Raw genomic sequence first — 18,211 nt, forward strand, 5'->3', positions numbered from 1 at the left:
TTGCCTTCCCTTTTTGTTGTGACTGCAAATATTCTGGGGAAAAAATAAAATGTTCTTCCTGTAAGCCCTCCTCCTTATAATAAAACTGAACAGTATTTCAGCAATGTATTTAGACAGTGATCTTATTCTTCTAAAATTTAAGAGAAAGGATACAAAACATACTGGAGTTAATTAAGTATTGTAATTATAGAAGCATATAATAGTAGTTTAACACAGCTAGTAAAGAGTTTCATAAACTATGGATTATACCTTTATAGCTATATAATAGTAATTTACAGAGCTATAAATATATAAAAAAGTATAATATGCAAAAATTTTTTTTGTCATTACCCAAACTTTCCCATCCTTCTCCAAGCAGAAAGCTGAAAACACTCTCAGGAAAGCTCCTATCTTTCCAGCAATGCCAGGCTTACCTTCTTTGGGCAGTGTCCTCTCGAGCTGTGCCCAGGCTGCTCTAGAGCTGGCAGCAGCCCTGCCCCACCCAGCCCCTCTCAGCAGCAGCAGCTGCCCTGCTCAGGGTGGCTCCTTCCCCCCAGATCTTGTCCCCCAGTGCTGGGAGCAGCTCCCGGGGCTGGCTGAGAGCTGTCCCTGGCAGGCAGCAGAGTCCCTGCCCCAGCACAGCGCCCTGGGCTGCAGGAGCCTGCTCTGCAGGACAGCCCTGGGCACCCCTGGCTGCACCCGCCGCTACTCAGCCCTGCAGCAGAGCCTGGCAATAGGAGCTGCCTGGGGCTGTGCCTCGGCTGGGGCAGCAGGGAAAGCCAGCCCTGCCCTGGGACCACATCCCTGCCCTGGAGCAGCTCTGAGAGTCCTCCTGAAAGCTCCTAAAAGCTGTGGGATGTGCCAGCTCCAGGAGATCCCTGCAGGAACTGCAGCTTCTTTTCCCACAGCCAGAAAATGACTGTTTCAAACCTGGGATGATTTCTGCTCTAGTGAGCCCTGAGTGAGCTCTGCTGTGTATTCCCAGCCCAGGCTGAGTTTAACACCTTGGTGCCTCTGTGCTGTGCCCAAGGTGGATGCAGACAGTGCCCCAGCCCTGCTGGGCTGGCAGAAGAGCTGCTCATCAAGAGAAATGTGCTTTTGAAGCTCTTCTTGCTTACCAGGAGCTGCCTCTGTGCCAGGAGCCCAGCCCAGCTCAGCAGCACAGACACAGCACCAGGACTTTAATGACCCTCTGGGGCTTTGTGCTCAGGCCCTGAACATCAGTCCCTGAGAGGCAGCTGAAGAAACCTCTCCAGAACTCCAAGTCAGAATCCAACTCCAAAGTTTCTTGGACTTTTAATGGGTCCCACTGAGGGACACAACTGAGAAAGTGTCCCCAGGTCCCAGGCAGAGCAGAGAACTGGAGGCAGTGATGACAGGTGGGGACAAAGAGAAGCCAAGTCTTGGTGGCCTGGGGCACAGCAGGGTCTGTGCCAGCAAGGGCTGGGAGGAGACACCTTGTCCTGAGGCCCTGGGGCCTCCTGGCACAGCCCCAGCCAGGCTGGGCACTGTCAGCCCCTTGTCCTGGCCTCAGCATCCCCCCCTAGCCCACATCCCAGTGGCCTCAAGGATCTGCTGGAAGGAGTCCCTGGGGAGCCTTGCTCAGCAATGGCCCTGGGGGCTCCTGAATGCTCCCAGGGACTGCAGGTTTTTCTAAGGACTTTGAGTTTGGCTTTTGCCTTGGAGTTTCTGAGAGGTTTGTGCAATCATGGCCTCCAATCATCTGCTGTAATTAGTCCCTGGAGAGGCTTTGTCAGTAACAACACTCATTGGGGCTCATTAATGCTTCAAGGTACTTCAGTTATTTGAAGGTACTTGGTGTTTCCCTTTTGATACAGACTCTGTGAGAGGTTTGTGCAATCATGGCCCCAATTATCTGCTTTAACAAGTCCCTTGAGAGTTTTGTACTGACACTCAGTGGGGCTCATTAATACTTTGAGGTACTCAAGGTTTTTAAAGTACTTTGGATTTTCCTTTTCACACTGAGTCTTTGAGAAGTTTTTGTGCCATCCTGGCTTTCAATTTTCTCATCCAAGGAGTCCATGAGGAGCCTGTGTTGGAGAGGGACCTCAGTGGGACCCATGCATGCCTCAACACACTTTGGGGTTTTCTTCTGACTTTGACTCCTGGACAGGTTAGTACAACCTCCTCTCATGCCCTGAGGTTCCAGGGCTCAGCTCCAAATGCACCATGGGCTTCATTAGCATCAAGCAAGTCCCGACAAACCATGGCTCTGCCTTGATTTCTCTGTGGTCTAGTGCTGTTCATCATGAAGTTTTCCTGCTGCAGAAATATTTCAAAGATTTTCTATTAAATATATATTCCTATTTTAAAGGATGTCTTTTACTATTTTTCTTATTACACAAGAGGTGATTAAAGCATTCTGTGACTGATATTGATCCAGGGACTCTCCTAAGGAGGTCTGGCCTGCTCAGAGAAGCTGTGCCTTGAGCTCTGACCCAGTGTCAACAACCTTGCTCCACATTCCCCATCCCCATCCTGTCTCTCCTCACTCACTTGGGATCTGCTTTGCTTGGAGATCTGACTGCACACAGCCAAACAGGGATTTTGTCTTTTTAATTCTTTGAAGCAATCTAAAACTCTTGAGTTTCTCTGTTGAAAACGTAGACCATCCTCAAGTCTGTGCCAAGCCCAAGGTGCCACCAAGGTGCCACCAAGGCCACTCCAGGCCTGCCCTGGGCCAGCTGTGAGGGTGGATCATCATCCCAACCTGCACTGGGCCATTGCAAAAAGCCAAATTCTGCTTAGGTTGATGTTGATTTCTGTTAGGGACAGGATACTCCCCTACCCCAGAGACAATATTTCCTAAAATGTCCTTGTTGACCACACCAGAAACATATTTTTGGGCCCTGTAATTGTTGCTGGGGCCCCTTAAAAGGGAATGGCATGGCCACTAGGGCCTCTGCAACTCCTTGCCCAATGGCCTGGGCTTGTACGGCCGCTACGTGTTCTGCTGTCCTGAGGCAATTACAGCCTCAACCATCTGCAGGAGTGTGGGTTCCATCTCTAGTGGAAGGGCACGCAGCCCTTTCTTACATTCCAGGTTGGCATTGGCTACCCCCAGTGATTTTAGTAATTCATTTTGAGTCTTTTCATCCCAGACTTGTTTCTCTACTGCCTGTTTAAGGCAATCAATCAATTTCATGCAGGGCTCTCTGGGTTCTTGTCTTATGTTTACGTAGTCCAAACTGGGGGTGCTACCATCCGGTACCTGGATTAAAGCTTTCAAAGCCATCTCTTTTATATCGTCCAATACTTCTCTGGGGATACCTGCTGCTTGATCATCTGGCCGGCTGTGTTGTCCTTCTCCAGCTAAATGGCTGATTGTCAATTGCGTCCTTGCCTCATTATTAGCATAGTCTGCTATTAATTGATTTAGTAAACACTTCCATCCCCCCTTTCCCACAGGGTGTATTCTGTAGGTGACAAAAACATGGTCATATATATATTAAATCATAGGGGGTTACATGTGCTGTAAACATGGCCTTCATTAGGCCATTAAAACAAGGTGAGTCCTGCCTCTAGTCTTTAGCTGCCCCACACAGCTCCTTGATTTCCCTGTAAACCAATGGCTGACACCTGGGATTCTGATCCCTTCTTTCATAATGTCCTGGGGCAATGAGGAGTTTCAAGACTATTTGCCAGTCTCCTTCCTTAACTGCTTCCTTCCAGATCCTTTCCCAGGGATCTTCTAGGGTTGAGGGGAGAGGTGGCTCTGGGGAATCCAAACTGTCTTCTGGGGAGGAAGAATAACTTGGAGCAGAAACACTTGGATTAGAAATAGTGTGATAGTTTGGCTTAGTATCCTTGACCATGGGGTTTATATTGTTGCCAGAGGGTGAGTGAAGGGTGCTGCCATTTTGGCATTTTGTGGAGCTGTGGCCCAGGGTGGAGGTGGAATGAATGACAGTGGAGGTGTGACCTGCAGGCACAGGGGTGGAGTCTGGAGGTTTGTTCAGAGTGGAAGAGAAGGTTGTGGTAGCAGGAAGTGGAGGAGCCAAGATGGAGGGAGGATGGCCAGGCTCCCGAGCCACATTCGGGCTTCTTCCATCTTGGGTCTCCAGGGCACAATGCTCCAAGACAGCGTGGCCATTGCCATCTTGGACCATCATGGAAAGTCCAAGAAAGGCAGGTTTCAGGGGAGGTCCCGCATTAGGAGTGACTGATGGATCAAGTTTTTGACACACAGCTTGCTGGTGAAGGGTCTCAAGGATGGTGTAGAAGAAGGGGAGCATGCGGGGTGTGATGGGGTCCCTCTCGATCTAAAGGTTGTTCAATTTAAATCCCACAGAGTCACAAAATTCAGTAGTATGGATATCGTGAGCATAAGTGTCTGGAAAATTTTGAATGATCCACCTCATGATTGATTTTAATTTGTTCTTTGAAAATATTTTGTCATGATCAGTGAGAATTAACTTAAAGTGTCCATACAAGCTCCTTTCTACTTTGGACAACTGACCACCCATTTTTCTCCTTCTCCACTTTGGGGGGAACGGCCACTGGAACACCCCAAATCAATTATGGGATGTGGATCCGTATTTGAAAAACACGGTGGCAAAATAGGCGATAAATGTCCTGCATTTTCCCAAGCCCACCTGCAATCCTCCACAGGAGGAAACCATCATCGTCCCCACCAATGCTGGCTCAGGTCCCTCAAAGTGATGGGAAATCCACCGGGCCAGGCACAATCCACAATCCCGGGGAGCCCTGGCCTATCTCTCAGCTAACCCCAGCTGACACAACTGAATGTCAGGGCCCTGCTCAGGGACCAGTGAGGGTGGCTGAGACACCTCTCTGGTTCCCTGACTTAAGAGTGAAGTAGGCGCAAATGAAAAGGAGCGGGTTCAATGGAGTTGCCCAAAAAAGAACTTTAAAAACGGGGTGAAGCCAAGCCCAGTATGAGGGGCAGGATCCAAAGACCTGAGACAAAGTAACAATATATACACTTGGGGGAGAACACTCTAGAACAATACCCATATAGGGGGGAAAAGTAACCAGTAGGGAAGCAGAACTTGGACAATTTAGCATAACAACACTAAAGGCTTATGGGAGAACTTCCAAGCTCATCCTAAGTTAAACAAATTACTCCCACGGCTTGAACCTCACGCCTGGTTCTTCCAGGACAAAATCTGGCTGACTCTGAGTTACAGCCCAGCTAACTCCCACACTGCTGCTTTGCACCGGCCCCTTGGGACCATGGAGCCCAACAGAGCCACAGTGATGTCCTTGGTTCCACGAGGTTCCACAGTGTCACAATGGTCCCTTGGATCCATGGTACTCTGCGATGTCACAATGGCCCTTTCATTTCACAAGGCCACCAAGTCTTCACCATTGGTCTTGATAAGAAGGAAACCACAGAACCCCCATGTTTCAGCAGCTTGTGAACGGCAGCCACCAGAGGCCAAGGCAAGCCTGACCTGCCTGTCCTGGCAGGTTTGTCTGGGAGCAACCCTTGGATATTCAAAATTATAAATGTGGAATCCTAATTTCAGACATTTGTGCCTGGAGAAGGAGGATTTTTTCCACAAAAATAAAAGCATAGAGACCTTTCCAGTGTTTGTAAAACAGGTCAGTGCTGGCACTCAGGAATTAAAGACCAGCCAGACCTGTCTGCCCTGGCAGCTTTTCTCTGGCAGCAATCCTTGGATACACAGAAATTTGGAGGTGGAATCCTAATTTTGGCCATGGATACCTGGAAAAGATGGACAGTTCTTTTCCATACAAAGGAAAGCCCAGAGCCTCAGTGTTTCAGGGTCAGATGGGAGCAGCCTTCCACATTCCAAGGTCAGCCAGACCTGTCAGGTGACTCCTGGGAAGCCAAGGCAGCCAGGCTTATTTTGTGTTCTCTTGGTTCCATGGGGCCCTGAAGTGTCACAATGGCTCTATGCTTCCATGAAGTCTTGCAACATCACAGTGGTTCTCTTGCTTCCATGACGTCCTGTGGCATCATAATGGCCCCTTGGTTACACAAGTCCTTAAGGATCTTAATGGTCTCCATCGTTCCAAAAGGCCCCACAGTGTCATAAAGGTCTTTGTGTTCCATGAAGCCCTGATGTGTCACCATGGCCCCTTGGTTCTGTTGGGGCCCAGTAGTGCAACAATGGTTCCACAGCTTCCCACAGTGTCACAATGACCCCTTCCCTCCATGAGGCCCTGCAGGATCACAATGGCTCTTTGGCTCCTTGGGGTCCCACAGTGTCACAATGATTCCATGGGTCCTTGCAGTGCCACAATGGTCTCAATGGATCCATGGTGCCCCACAGGATCACAACGGCCCTTTGGCTCCATGAGGCCCTGAAATGCAACAATGGCCTCTTGGTTCCACAAAGCCCTGCTGCTTCACACTGGCCCCTTGGGACCATGGGGTCCAACAGAACCACAATGATGTCCTTGGTTCTGTCAGGCTGTACAGTGTCACAATGGTCACTTGGATCCATGGTACTCTGCAGTGTCACAATGCCCCCGCATTTCACAAGACCCAAAAGCGTCACAATGGTCTCCATTGTTCCTCAAGACCCTGCAGTGTCACAATGGTCTCCATGGTTCCTCAAGACCCCACAGTGTCACAATGATCCCCTTGGTTCCACAAGTTCCTACAGTGTAACAATGCCCTTTGGCTCCACAACGCCCCATGGTGCCTCAGTGGTCTCCACAGGAAGAAAACAGCCGAGCCCCAGGGGCAGATGAGAGGCAGTCACCAGAGGCCAAGGCTAGCCAGACTTGACTGTATTGGCAGATTTTGTCTGGGAGAAAGCCTTGGATATAGGGAATTTTAGAGGTGGAATCCTAATTTCAGCCATGGGAGCCTAGACAAGAAAGATAGTTCTTTTCCATAGGAAGGAAAGCACAGAGCCCTAGTGCTTCACAGTCAGATGGGAAGTGGCCCTTGACATGTCAAATTCAGTGGGACCTGTCAGACAGGCCCCAGGAGGCCAAAGCAGGCAGACCTGTTCCATGTTCCGCTGATATCACGGGTCCCCACACCATCACAATGGTCTCCTTGATTCCATGAAGTCTGGCAATGTCACAATGACTTCTTGGTTTCATGAGCCCCAACAGAGTCACAGTGGTCCCTTGGCACCATGCGGCCCTGCTGTGTCACAATGGCTCCTTGTTTCTATGGGCCCCACAGTTTGACCATTGACCCTTGCTTCCATAGGGCCCCTGAGCTGCATAGGGGTCTCCTTGATTCCATGAAGTTCCACAGTCCCATCATAGTTTCCTTGGATCTCTAATGTCACAGTGACCCATGGCTCCATGAGGTTCCGTAGTGTCACCGTGGTCGCTGTCAGAGGCTGGATGAGATCGATGTCCCGAGACACCTCGGGATGCTCGGAATGCCCGTGTGGGGCCAGGGCCGGGTCAGGCCTTGGTTTGTGGTGGGACAGAGCCCCGCCCCCAGCCCTGGCAGAGCTGTCAATCACACAGCAGGGGCGGTGCTATCCCAGCTGTGATTGGCAGCAGAGCAGATGTTGATGGGACAGGAGCCCTGTGGGGCTGTCAGGGACCTGCATCTTGCAAGGTGCTCTGCTCTTCCTCAGGTGCTCTCGGAGAGATCCAATCCCAGCTGGGCACCTCAGGGCACAAGTTGCATTGCCTGTTCACGAGCACACAGCTGATGTCTGCCTGGAAAGGGGCACAGGTTTTAATACTTGTACATTTCATAATATACCAGAAAATATTTCTTATCTGGATTACTTGAATACTTATGAGAAATGGCAAAGATTTCCCACCAGGAACAGGAGTTTCCTGGATTTCATGTATTCTACTGATGACAGGAGAAAAAATACTGATCTTCCCCTCTACCTTTGCCACCAACATTCAGTCTAGTATTTCACGGCCCTCTTCCTTTAGGTGTTTCCAGCTCTCCTGGTTAAATGGCCATGCCTAAGGACATCTCTTCATTTAGAGCAGCTGGATCTATGCCCTTCCCCTTGCTCCCAGATTTCCTCCTGCAGCTGTTCTCTGGTTATTCCAATGTGTCTCCCTTGACTGGCTTCATGCTTGGAGCATCAGGGAGTTGCCCAATTTTTCAAAACTTTAAATACCTTCTTAGTCAGCATCTTAGTTGTGTTTTTATCTTTTATATCTTTATGCCTTTGTCTAAAATCCTTCCCATATGGCAATCCCTTGTCGATAGTGGACATGTCAGATGTTGCTGTCACAAGGAGCTCAGGGAAGGGTTTTCATGTTTATTAAATTTATTAAATTTTATCATGTTCACATTTTTTATGTTGGCCATGAAGAGAAACCCTTCTGTGCCTCTGAGTCTCACCAGTTCCTGGTCCCTCACAGGACACAAACCTGATGAGTTGTGGTTCCCACTCCAGTGGCTGCACTTGGACCTCCCTCCACAGCCAGAGCAGAGCTCCCTTGTCCCAGAAAGTGCCTGGCAAAGGAGGGATGAAGGAAACAGGACAGGCTGCGGGGATCAGGGCCAGGGCAGAGCCAGGGAGAAGAAAGACTTTTGCATTTGATGGAGCTGTGCCTTCCCTTGGCTTTGTTGGCTGACAATCAATGAACATCCCTCTGTGTCCCGGGCAGCTCCTTCTCCAAGGAAAGCAGGTGGGAGTTGGAGCCAAGGAGCTGAAAGCTGCAGGTCCAGCTTGGGCTGGAGGGAGCTCAGATTTGCACAAGACTGCTCTGAGAGCCAGGGCTTGGATGGGGGAAATGGTGGGGCGGGGGTAAGGACTGTGTCTGATTGTCAGCCATGAAGGGTCTTGAATTTCATATCTATTCAAACTGCATGAGGAGGTGCTTAGATTCAGTGTCAATTGGAGATTGCACATAATAATTAATTAAAAGGAAAAAAAAAATTACAGGACCTAAACAAATCCTTTCTCGCTGTCTTTTTCAAGATAGTGTATTTGCTTTGAATAGGCTTCTGAAATCTTTCTAATCAACCACAAAAGATTTGGAAACTGAAATCAAATTATTCCCAGAGGCTTGGCTTGTTAAGGTGTTCTGAATGTTAATGAGCCGTGGGGCACTGAATTCCTGCACTGAAGAGCTGAAGGCTGAACAAGCCTCTGGAGCAGTGAAATCCAGCAGCAGCCTCCAAGTTGCTGAGGATGTCAGCAGCCCCCACTGAGGCCATCCCTGCCCAGAGACCGTGGGGGAATGGGCAGACAAGGAGAGCGTCCCTGGGGCTGGGCCAGCAGAACTCAGAGGCAGCAGCAGCTCCAGCTGGGCAATGGAGTGTGGGATGTGGCTGGGAAAGCCCTGCCTGGGCTGTGCCAAGCAGGACAGACAAGGCCCTGACTCCCATCCACCAAACAACTCTCTCAAGGAGACATTTAAGAGGAATTATAGTTGTTTGTGTACTCTGAGTTGGACTTCCTGGAGAAATACCAAGAAGAGATTCTGAAAAGCTCAAAAGAGCAATACAGCCTTTACTGGGAACTTTATAAAATCAGAGAAACTTTGGCAAAAGGTTTATTATGACATTAAATCCACAAAAAACACTTTTCAAAGCATTAATTTGGCACATTCAACTTCACAAACTCTAAGCTGTTCAATTTTAAGTTAATCAAAATTTCCAAGGGGCATATAAAGTGGAAGCAGACAGGGAGAGAGAAAAAAAGTAAGAAAGATACAGAGGAGCACACACACAGCTACCGCCTCCTGGATTTCAGCAATGTTCAGAAAGAAATTCCAAGAGGAGGTAGAGTCAAGATGTGTGCTTGCCTTGTGGTCAGCCTTCAATACCCCTTGGTCTTCCTGGGCCCTTTCCCCAGGTGAGACTTGGGGTCAATTTGGTCGCTCAGGAGCTGGGCTGGGGCTCCAGAGGTGGCTGTGGAGCATTGCCTGTGCTGTGCCAGGGACTGGCAGCTACTGCTGGGCTGGGATAGAGGCTCTGGGGGGATTGGGGTTGCAGGGCAGGGCAGTGCTGGGGTTCCCGGGCATGGCAAGGGCTGGATCTGCCCTTTCCTCCCCCACACATGAAATGTTTCCAGCCAAAAATCTCCTCCAGTCTGTCACAATAGGGAATGTTGGAGGCGAAATCCCAATTCTGGCCATGGGCACCTGGACAAGAAGGACAGTTCTTTTCCATAGGAAGGAAAGCATAGAGCCCCAGTGTTTGGAAAGCAGGTGAGAGCCTCACTAGGCCAAGGCCAGCAGAGTAGTCAGAAATGGCAGATTTTGTCTGGGAGCAGTCTTTGGATTTAGGGAATTTTGGAGATGGAACCCCAGTCTTGGCCATGGGTGCCTGGAGAAGCAGGACAGTTCTTTCGCATAGGAAGGAAAGCACGGAGCCTTCACCAAGCTTTTGAAGACAGATGGGAAGTGACCATGAAACCACTGCCAGCCAGACTTGTCCTGGCAATATTCCTGTGCAAGGAATTCCTTGATATAAGGAAATTTGGAGGTGAAATCCGAATTCTGGCCATGTGTGCCTGGAGGAGAAGGAGAGTTCTTTTCCATAGGAAGGAAAGCACAGAGCCCCAGTGTTTCAGTAGGAGGTAACAGGAGATTCTCAACATACCAAGGTATCACTCTCTCCCGGGGGGGCTGCCCAAACATCCCAGGTCTCCTCCTCCCTGCACCTTGCAGGGCTCCGGCCTCCCTCCCCACAGGCCGCATGGCCTCCCCTGCCCCACCCAGACGCAGCTGGGCAGGGGAGAGGTCAGATCAACTCATCGCTGGACTCAAAAGAGAGAGTCCCTCTGGGAATCTTCTGCTTTTAACCCCTGTGTGTTCTCAGAGGTGTATCCAGGCCCCCAGTGGCCACACCTGGTGCCAATTTTCAAATCTGGCCACTGGTTGGTTTCACCACAACTTTCCCAGAAACTCACTTCCTGGTCAAACCACAACAAAATGTTAATTCCACCTCATTAATTCTTTACACAGAAACGCTTGAAAAGTCCGGGGCTGGGATTGGAACCAGCTGCTCCAAGGCTGTTCTCACAAAAAGAGCTTAGAAAGCCTGGAGGTTCTTGGGGGTGTTTGAGTGCGGATATGACAGTCCGGTCGGAGACAGAGAAAGCAAGATAAGCTTTCCCATGAATTGGTCTGGGAACTTTTAGGGAGCTGGAGAGAAAGAATTGTAAACTATCCACAGGTGGTGTTTGGAATAAGTTGTGTTTTTTTCCAAAAAGTTGTTTAATGGAAGGTGTTTTCTTCATTAGCCAATCATGTGAAATGTGTTGATTAAATGACCAATGAGGTCCACTTGTAGCAAACCAAGGTATAAAAGAAGAGGATTGAATAAAAGGGGGGCTTTTAGCTCTCAGCCTTCCGACCTGAGTCTGTGTCATCTCTGACTCCACAGTGACATTTGGGGATCTGTGAGGGCTATTTGGGATCCTTTCTGCACCTCATGACCTAACAGGAGCTTCTCCAATAAACTTTGCCTGAAGCTCCTGCTGTGCCCATGACAGGAACCCCTGTGAGTGTCTGGGACATCCCGGCTCTTTGGCAGCCTGGAGACTCCTGGGATGTCACCATGGAGCCCCCGTGAGTGCCTGTGACAGATCAGTGCCTTTGCAGCCCAAGGTGCCCTGGGATGTCACCATGGAATGGCTGTGACTGCCTCTGAGCACAGGGCTCTTTACCATCTCCAGAAACCCCTGGGAGGTGTCCATGGAGCCCCCGTCTCTGCCTGTGACATTCCAGCTCTTGAACAGCCTGGAGACTCTGGGAAAGTCTCCATGGAACCCCTCTGAGGGCCTGTGACAAATCTGATCCTTAACAGGAAACCATCCCCAGCCCCCTGTTGCGATGGTCAGTTTCCATGGCAACCGTCCCCAGCCCCCTGTTGCCATGCTCAGTCCCTGGGCAGCTCCATGCAGACCCCATGCCAGGGGTGGTTGACATGGACACCAGCTCAGGCCTGCAGCCAGATCCCGTTGCCATGGCAACCATTGGCAGTCCCATCCCCAGGGTCATGGGATCCCATATCCACAGAACTGGCTGAGCTGGGAGGGACCCATCAGGATCCTGGAGTCCAACTGCTGGCCCTGCACAGGACACCCCAACAATGCCAGCCTGGGCCTGGCAGCGCTGTCCAAACACTGCTGGAGCTCAGAGAGCCCTGGAGCTGGGAGCCTTCCCTGGGGAGCCTGGGCAGCGCCCCAGCAGCCTCTGGGGAAAAACCTTTTCCTGAGATCCAACCTGAGCCTGCCCCGACTCAGCTGCAGCCGTTCCCTCCAGTCCTGTCCCTGGGTACCAGAGGGAAGAGATTCCCACAGCCCCAGCCAGGGACCCGCTCCCAAGGTTGTTGCCATGGCCACCAGGGCTGGGACCAGCTGGGATGCTCGGTTTCCACAGGTCGGGGTTTAGGAATGGGATTCCCCAATGTCCTCTCCCACTAAAACCTCACTGCTGCTCTCTGCCCTCCCACCTCCCATGGAAATCAGAAAAGGCAAAGATCCCAGGCTGGGATAAGAACAATTTATTTAGAACAGCAATGAGATAAAGAACAAACAGGAACAGAAACAATATTGACAACAGAAGGGTTTTAAAAAAGGGAAAACTACAACACAACAGTATCTTCCTGGCCATAATTTTCTCCTGCCTGGGAAGGACACCCTTCTCCTCAGGAGGAGATAGAGAGAGAGAGAGTCCCTTTCCTGCCCCTGGCAATGACCTGAGGTCAGAGTGAATGTAATGACACAGCCCTGGCCAGACCCTCATGTTCTTCAGGCTCACATCATGTCATTGGCAGGGGCAGGAAAACGAACAGGTGTCTTCCCAGCATGGATCACAGGGAACACGTATCACCAGGGCTCTTCCAAACATGGTTCTCCCATGGGGGATGAAGTTGGAGCAGTGCACAAAGCTCTTCCTGCAGTTGCAGCATTTGCATGTCTTCCTTTACTGGTGACTGTGTTGGTGTCTGCTCAAATGAGAGCTCTGTCTGAAGCTCTTCCCACACTGGGGACACTTGTAGGGCCTCTCCCCAGTGTGGATGCGTTGATTCCTGACAAGTTCTGAGCTGCAGCTGAAGCCCTTCCCACACTCCCCACACTCATAGGGCCATTCCCCAGTGTGGATCATCTGGTGGCGGATCAGGGTGTTGCTCTGCCTGAAGCTCTTCCCACACTCCAAGCACTTGTAGGGCCTCTCCCCAGTGTGGATGCGTTGATTCCTGACAAGTTCTGAGCTGCAGCTGAAGCCCTTCCCACACTCCCCACACTCATAGGGCCATTCCCCAGTGTGGATCATCTGGTGGCGGACCAGGGTGTTGCTCTGCCTGAAGCTCTTCCCACACTCCAAGCACTTGTAGGGCTTCTCGCCATCAGGAAGCTGCTCATGGACCACCAGCTCTGATCCCTGGCTGAAGCTCTGTCCACCTTCCTGGCACAGGGTGGGTCTTTCCTCCTCAGAGCACCCTGGGCTGGGTTTGAAGCCCCTCCTCCTGCGGGATCTCAGGGAATTTTCCTCCTTGTTAGATTCCTGTGACATGGAGCCGCTCAAATCTGCCTCTTCCACAAGGTTCTGCCATGGGGATTTGTCCTCCCTAGTCTCTATTCTCAGCTTGTTGTCTGAGGAAGACAGGGCAAGGAGAGGATGGGATTTGTTTCCGTGCCAGAGGGAAGGGGAAGAAAATCCCCCCAGTGCATCCCCAGCAGGACGGTGTTGGCAGTGGGGCTGTCCTGCAGACTTGTACTGTGCTGGGCTGGAAGATAAAGCAGGAGAGATAAGGAAAGGGGCACTGACTTCCTCCTCACCTGCCGGAGTGTCTCGAGGCATCTTCCACTTCCTCGCAGCCTTCTCCTCCATCTGGCAGTGGGTTTGGGATGTGAAATTCTGTTTTGGGAGGAAAACAAGAGATTAATGCATTGAGTTTTGTACTGGTTTGAGATCAAACCAGGGGGACATTTTAAGCCAGAATTACAATTTAACAAGAAAATTAAGATCAAGGCAATGATACAGAAACACTGCCTTAGGTTGACAGAGTCAGTATATAACCTGACACCCTGTTAGTCAGGGTGGTGGGAGCAGTCCCATTAAATGGTGGCTGCAGTCCTGTTGCAGTGATGATCGTGATTCTGTCAAAGCAGTGATCCTGTAGAAGGGTCTGGTCTTCCTCTGAAGGTCCAGTGGTGCTTATGGAGCTCTTGTCCTCTGGGAATCCAGTAGCCAAGGTGCTCCTGGGGCTGTAAGCCTCAGCTTATATCCAGGCAGGAATGGTTGGCTCCTCCCCCTGGGCAGAGCATCCTACAATGGGATGATGTCATTTTACCAGTCCTGCAGGGACACTCAATGGTCCATTCACAGAAGAGAGCCCCTGGAGGGCATAATCAGGGCTGAGTCATGGAAGAGATAAAGAAAACTGCCCCGCCTGTTTATAACAGTTTCTAAAGGTGGTGATGGAAAACATGCATTTGGTTACATCTTGCACTGCAACCTGAAACAGTGGGGTAATCTCTGCTCGAGTGGTGAACACCACCCCCCCTACCCAAACTGGCTCAGGTGTAAAACCCTCACCCTGAGAAGGCCACACACACAGGGGACAATGTCACACTTGCCCAGCACCAGGAGAGGTCTCTGTCCCTGTCTCTTGCTCTCCCCCATTTTCTCTTTCTTTTCATCTCTCTCTCTTTACCTCACATTTACTGCTCAATAAAATCCACTTTGGATTTGGTCTCCTTAGCATCTTAATTGGGGCAGAGGCATCTCTCTAACAATTTTCTTAACCAGATTGCAACATTATTTTGGCACAGTGAGTTTAGGCACTCTTCTCTGACCCCAAGTGCCGTTGACAATAGCATGGCTCCTCCTCTCAGGAGGTTGTGGTTCTCTCTGGAGGAACTCTTGGAAAATTGGATGCAGCTTCCTCTGAGTGACTTATGGGAGAACTGATCAGGAAAATGGCTGTTGGTGGTCAGAATAAAGAAAATATTTTCTTGTCCTTCCTTGAAAATTTTATTAAAATCAATGGAGGAAAGGGAGCAAATGATACCAGCAAGACTGACAAGGTTCATTCACCCCAAGGTGAGGAACACAGGGCTGCGAAAAGTCCTAAGAAACCCAGCTCAAGTAACTAAATTCCTAAAGGAGTCCTGAATTCACGGGCTTGGGGGCTTTGCCAAATGTGAAAATCATAGGTGTCTTCGTCCCTGTCACCTTTGTCACAGCTATATAGAGTTTTGCCTTTATTTTAATAATCTTGGGTCAAATTTCCATCTTTTGTTAAATGTGAGAGTCATTATTCTCATTGTCATTCTCACCTTTGTGACAGCTAGCCAGAGCTTTCCCTTCCTATTAATAATCTGTATTGGTCCAAATTTCCACTTTTCCTTTATGGGAACCTGCCAGCTGCTGAGCTGGAGCTGTGCAGAAACCGATGAAACTTGGAATTGCCACAGAATTGCTTCTATTGTCAATTTATTAATGTTCGGGATCTGTTGGTATTTCCATCACAAGTGACTTGCGGGAAGAGCAAATATTCCTCAAGGTATTTAATGTAGTGTTAAGTTTGATTTCTGCCAAGTTTATTTTGTCCAGTGCCCAGGGGATGCTTGTAGGATGCTTGGGAGGGGCTTGGGGGGATTTTCTCCCTGTCCCTGTCACCTCAGACCATTCCTGAGGTGGTCTCCATCATTCCCACCCCAGGGAATGCCTAGGGGGTCTCCCTTCCCCTTACCCTGTGCCAGGGGGGTGCTCGGGGCAGTCTCTGTCCCTCTCAGCCCAGGGGGTGCTCAGGGCAGTCTCTGTCCCCTTGCCCTGGGGGTTGCTCGGGGGTCTCTCCATCCCTCTGGCCTCAGGGAATGCTTGTGCAGAGCTGGGGACCAGGGCCTCTGTGTCCCTCTCACTGCTGAGGGTGCTCGGGGCTGGGGGGCTCTCCGACCTTGTCATCCCTGGGGAGGCCAGGGATGTCTCTGTCCCTCTCAGCCCTGGTGTGACCCCAACCAAACATCATCAGGGTCAGAGGGACAGAGACACCCCCAAACCCCCAGAAGGGCTGGACCTGGGATCATGCTCGTACCCCCATTCATCTGTTTAGCACAGAAATGAGTTCTGCACATTTAAGGCTGGTTCTGAGAGCGAAGGGAGGGAGGAAGAAGCTGCAGTTTGTTTTAGAAACTGCATTCACTCCTCCACATTCCAGCTCCTGGAGGGACAGAGGTGGGACAGGGCTCTCCTTTGTTTTTATTTCATTTTTAGCTCTCTGAGGCAGAGAAGTTCCCTGGACTGTGATTTTTCTTTTTGTTTGGAGCTGTTTTAACCTGCTCTGGACTGAACACCCAGAAGAGCACCTGCAGTTGACACCTGTGGCCCACAGCCTGGGCTGTGGCATTTCCAGTGCTGGAGGAACTGATAAAAGACTGATAAGAGACTGATAAGAGAATGAGTTAGGTGAGCTACAGCACAGGGAGGGACGTTCTGAGTTTATCATCTCTTTTGGGGAACCGCGGGCGGTTTGGGGTGCGTGGCTCGGCTGCTCCTGGCGTGGTTCCCCCAAGCCCCCGGCGCAGCTCCGCCAGGCCCCCCCACCACGGCGCTTGCTGGAGGTTCTTTAACAGAAATGCTGGTAAATTGACCATCTGGAATGACACTAAATACAATTTCAAGAAGCTGCTGGTTTGCTGGGCAGTTTGCCGAATTCCACATTGTTGTTTCTTTCAATACAACTGCACTTTAAAAGGCATTTGTAAATTCATGCTTGCCTAAAATTTGTGGCTGCTCTGGGCTTCTCTCAAAACTAAATTACATAAAAACCTGACATACTTATCACATCCTTTTAATCCCTCCAGTAAATCCTTCATGCTGTTATTTCAATTGCAGATTGTTCAAGTTAACAGTGTCCTCTTTTTTTATTAATAGCATCAGAATAAGTTAAATTTCAATGTATCTATAACTTTTAAGGATATTAATTTTTGATTCTGTAATGTTTAATTCAATGCAAATTCAGGGTTGATAAGATTAAGCAAAGTTAAGCTTTGTTATTGTTAGATTTGAGCAATGTTATGTGACATTCTATTAATTTGAATTCCTGTTCTTCTGGATTGAAAGATAATGAATGTATTTGCCATCTGTCAGAGGTAGGGCAGTTATCTTCTGCCCTTTTCTTTATCTCTTCAATGAATCAGTCCTCCCTCCAGGGAGATATCTTTTGTTAATGGGCCATTAAATGTCACTGCACGACTAATAAAAATTACAACATACCACTGTGAGGTGCTCTGCCCAGAGGGAAGAGCCATGCATTGCAGACATGGTGAGGCTGGGGGTGAGGAGCAGCCTGTCCAAACAGGGTCAGCCCTCAAGGGGCTCATTCTTTTACATGCCCAGATCTCCCAAGGAGACACTCAGCATCAAGATCTACTGGGGAATGCTTCTATCAGCTCTTCTCTGAACTGGAACATAAAAAAAATACTTGATTAAAGAAAAAAAAAAATTAATGAGGTGCACTTTGAAATCTTTCATCCTTAACAGAACTCTACACTGACTCCAATCAGCTGCACAAGCCATGGACACATGAAGAACACCGAAGAAAGAGCCCGCAAGAGCTTTCTGTGTTTTGACAATCCCCATGTTGGATTTGGGGCTGAGTCTGGGACCCTGATGCACTGAGAGAAGGATGAAGAAGCTGTTCAAGGAGTCAGCAGCAAAACTCCAATTGCCTTGGAGCATGGCTGGGCCCCAGTGAGGGCAGGGAGTGCCAAAGGCTCCCCAGGGACTGCTGAGAGCAGATCCTTGAGGCCAGGAGTGCAGGGAGCCCAAGGCTCTGGGCAGGGAACTGCAATGCTGAGCAAGGCCTGGGCTGGCTGGGGGAAGCAGAAAGGCCAAGCCCTGAGCCCAGCCTGGGCCAGCAGGGCCTGTCCCTCACGGGTGGCTTGGGGCTCTCTGTGGGGCAGGGGGATGTGAGGGGCAGCAAGGACAAATGCCATAAACCTGTGTGACATTCCAGGTCCTCATGGAAACAAGAGGCCACTGTGAGCCTGCAGGGCTGGAACACCCCAGAACACTGAAATGCTAGGGGGAACCAAAGGTTCCTTTCCTTGAGTTTGGTGCACAGGAGAAACACCAACCAGATATTCTCAACATGGCCAGATGCAAAGAATATTCTTGGTAGAAAGGGACCCACAAGGATCATCAAGTCCAGCTCTGAAGTGAATGGCCCACACAGGGATTGAACCCACTCCCTTGATGATTCCAGCACCATACTCTGACAAACTGAGCTAAGACGTAAAAATGACATAAAATTTTACTGGCAAAATAGAGACAATCAAGGAACTTTGGCAAAGGGTTTAATACAACATCC

At 49.9% G+C, this 18,211-nt stretch overlaps 1 pseudogene; it reads right to left on the reverse strand.

The window, feature by feature from the left end:
• Positions 1–18,211, reverse strand: part of LOC135305609 (zinc finger protein 850-like) — a 398,104-nt pseudogene that overhangs the window by 272,927 nt on the left and 106,966 nt on the right.

This window comes from Passer domesticus, chromosome 8 (assembly GCF_036417665.1).
Source record: "Passer domesticus isolate bPasDom1 chromosome 8, bPasDom1.hap1, whole genome shotgun sequence".
Lineage (NCBI taxonomy): Eukaryota > Metazoa > Chordata > Aves > Passeriformes > Passeridae > Passer > Passer domesticus.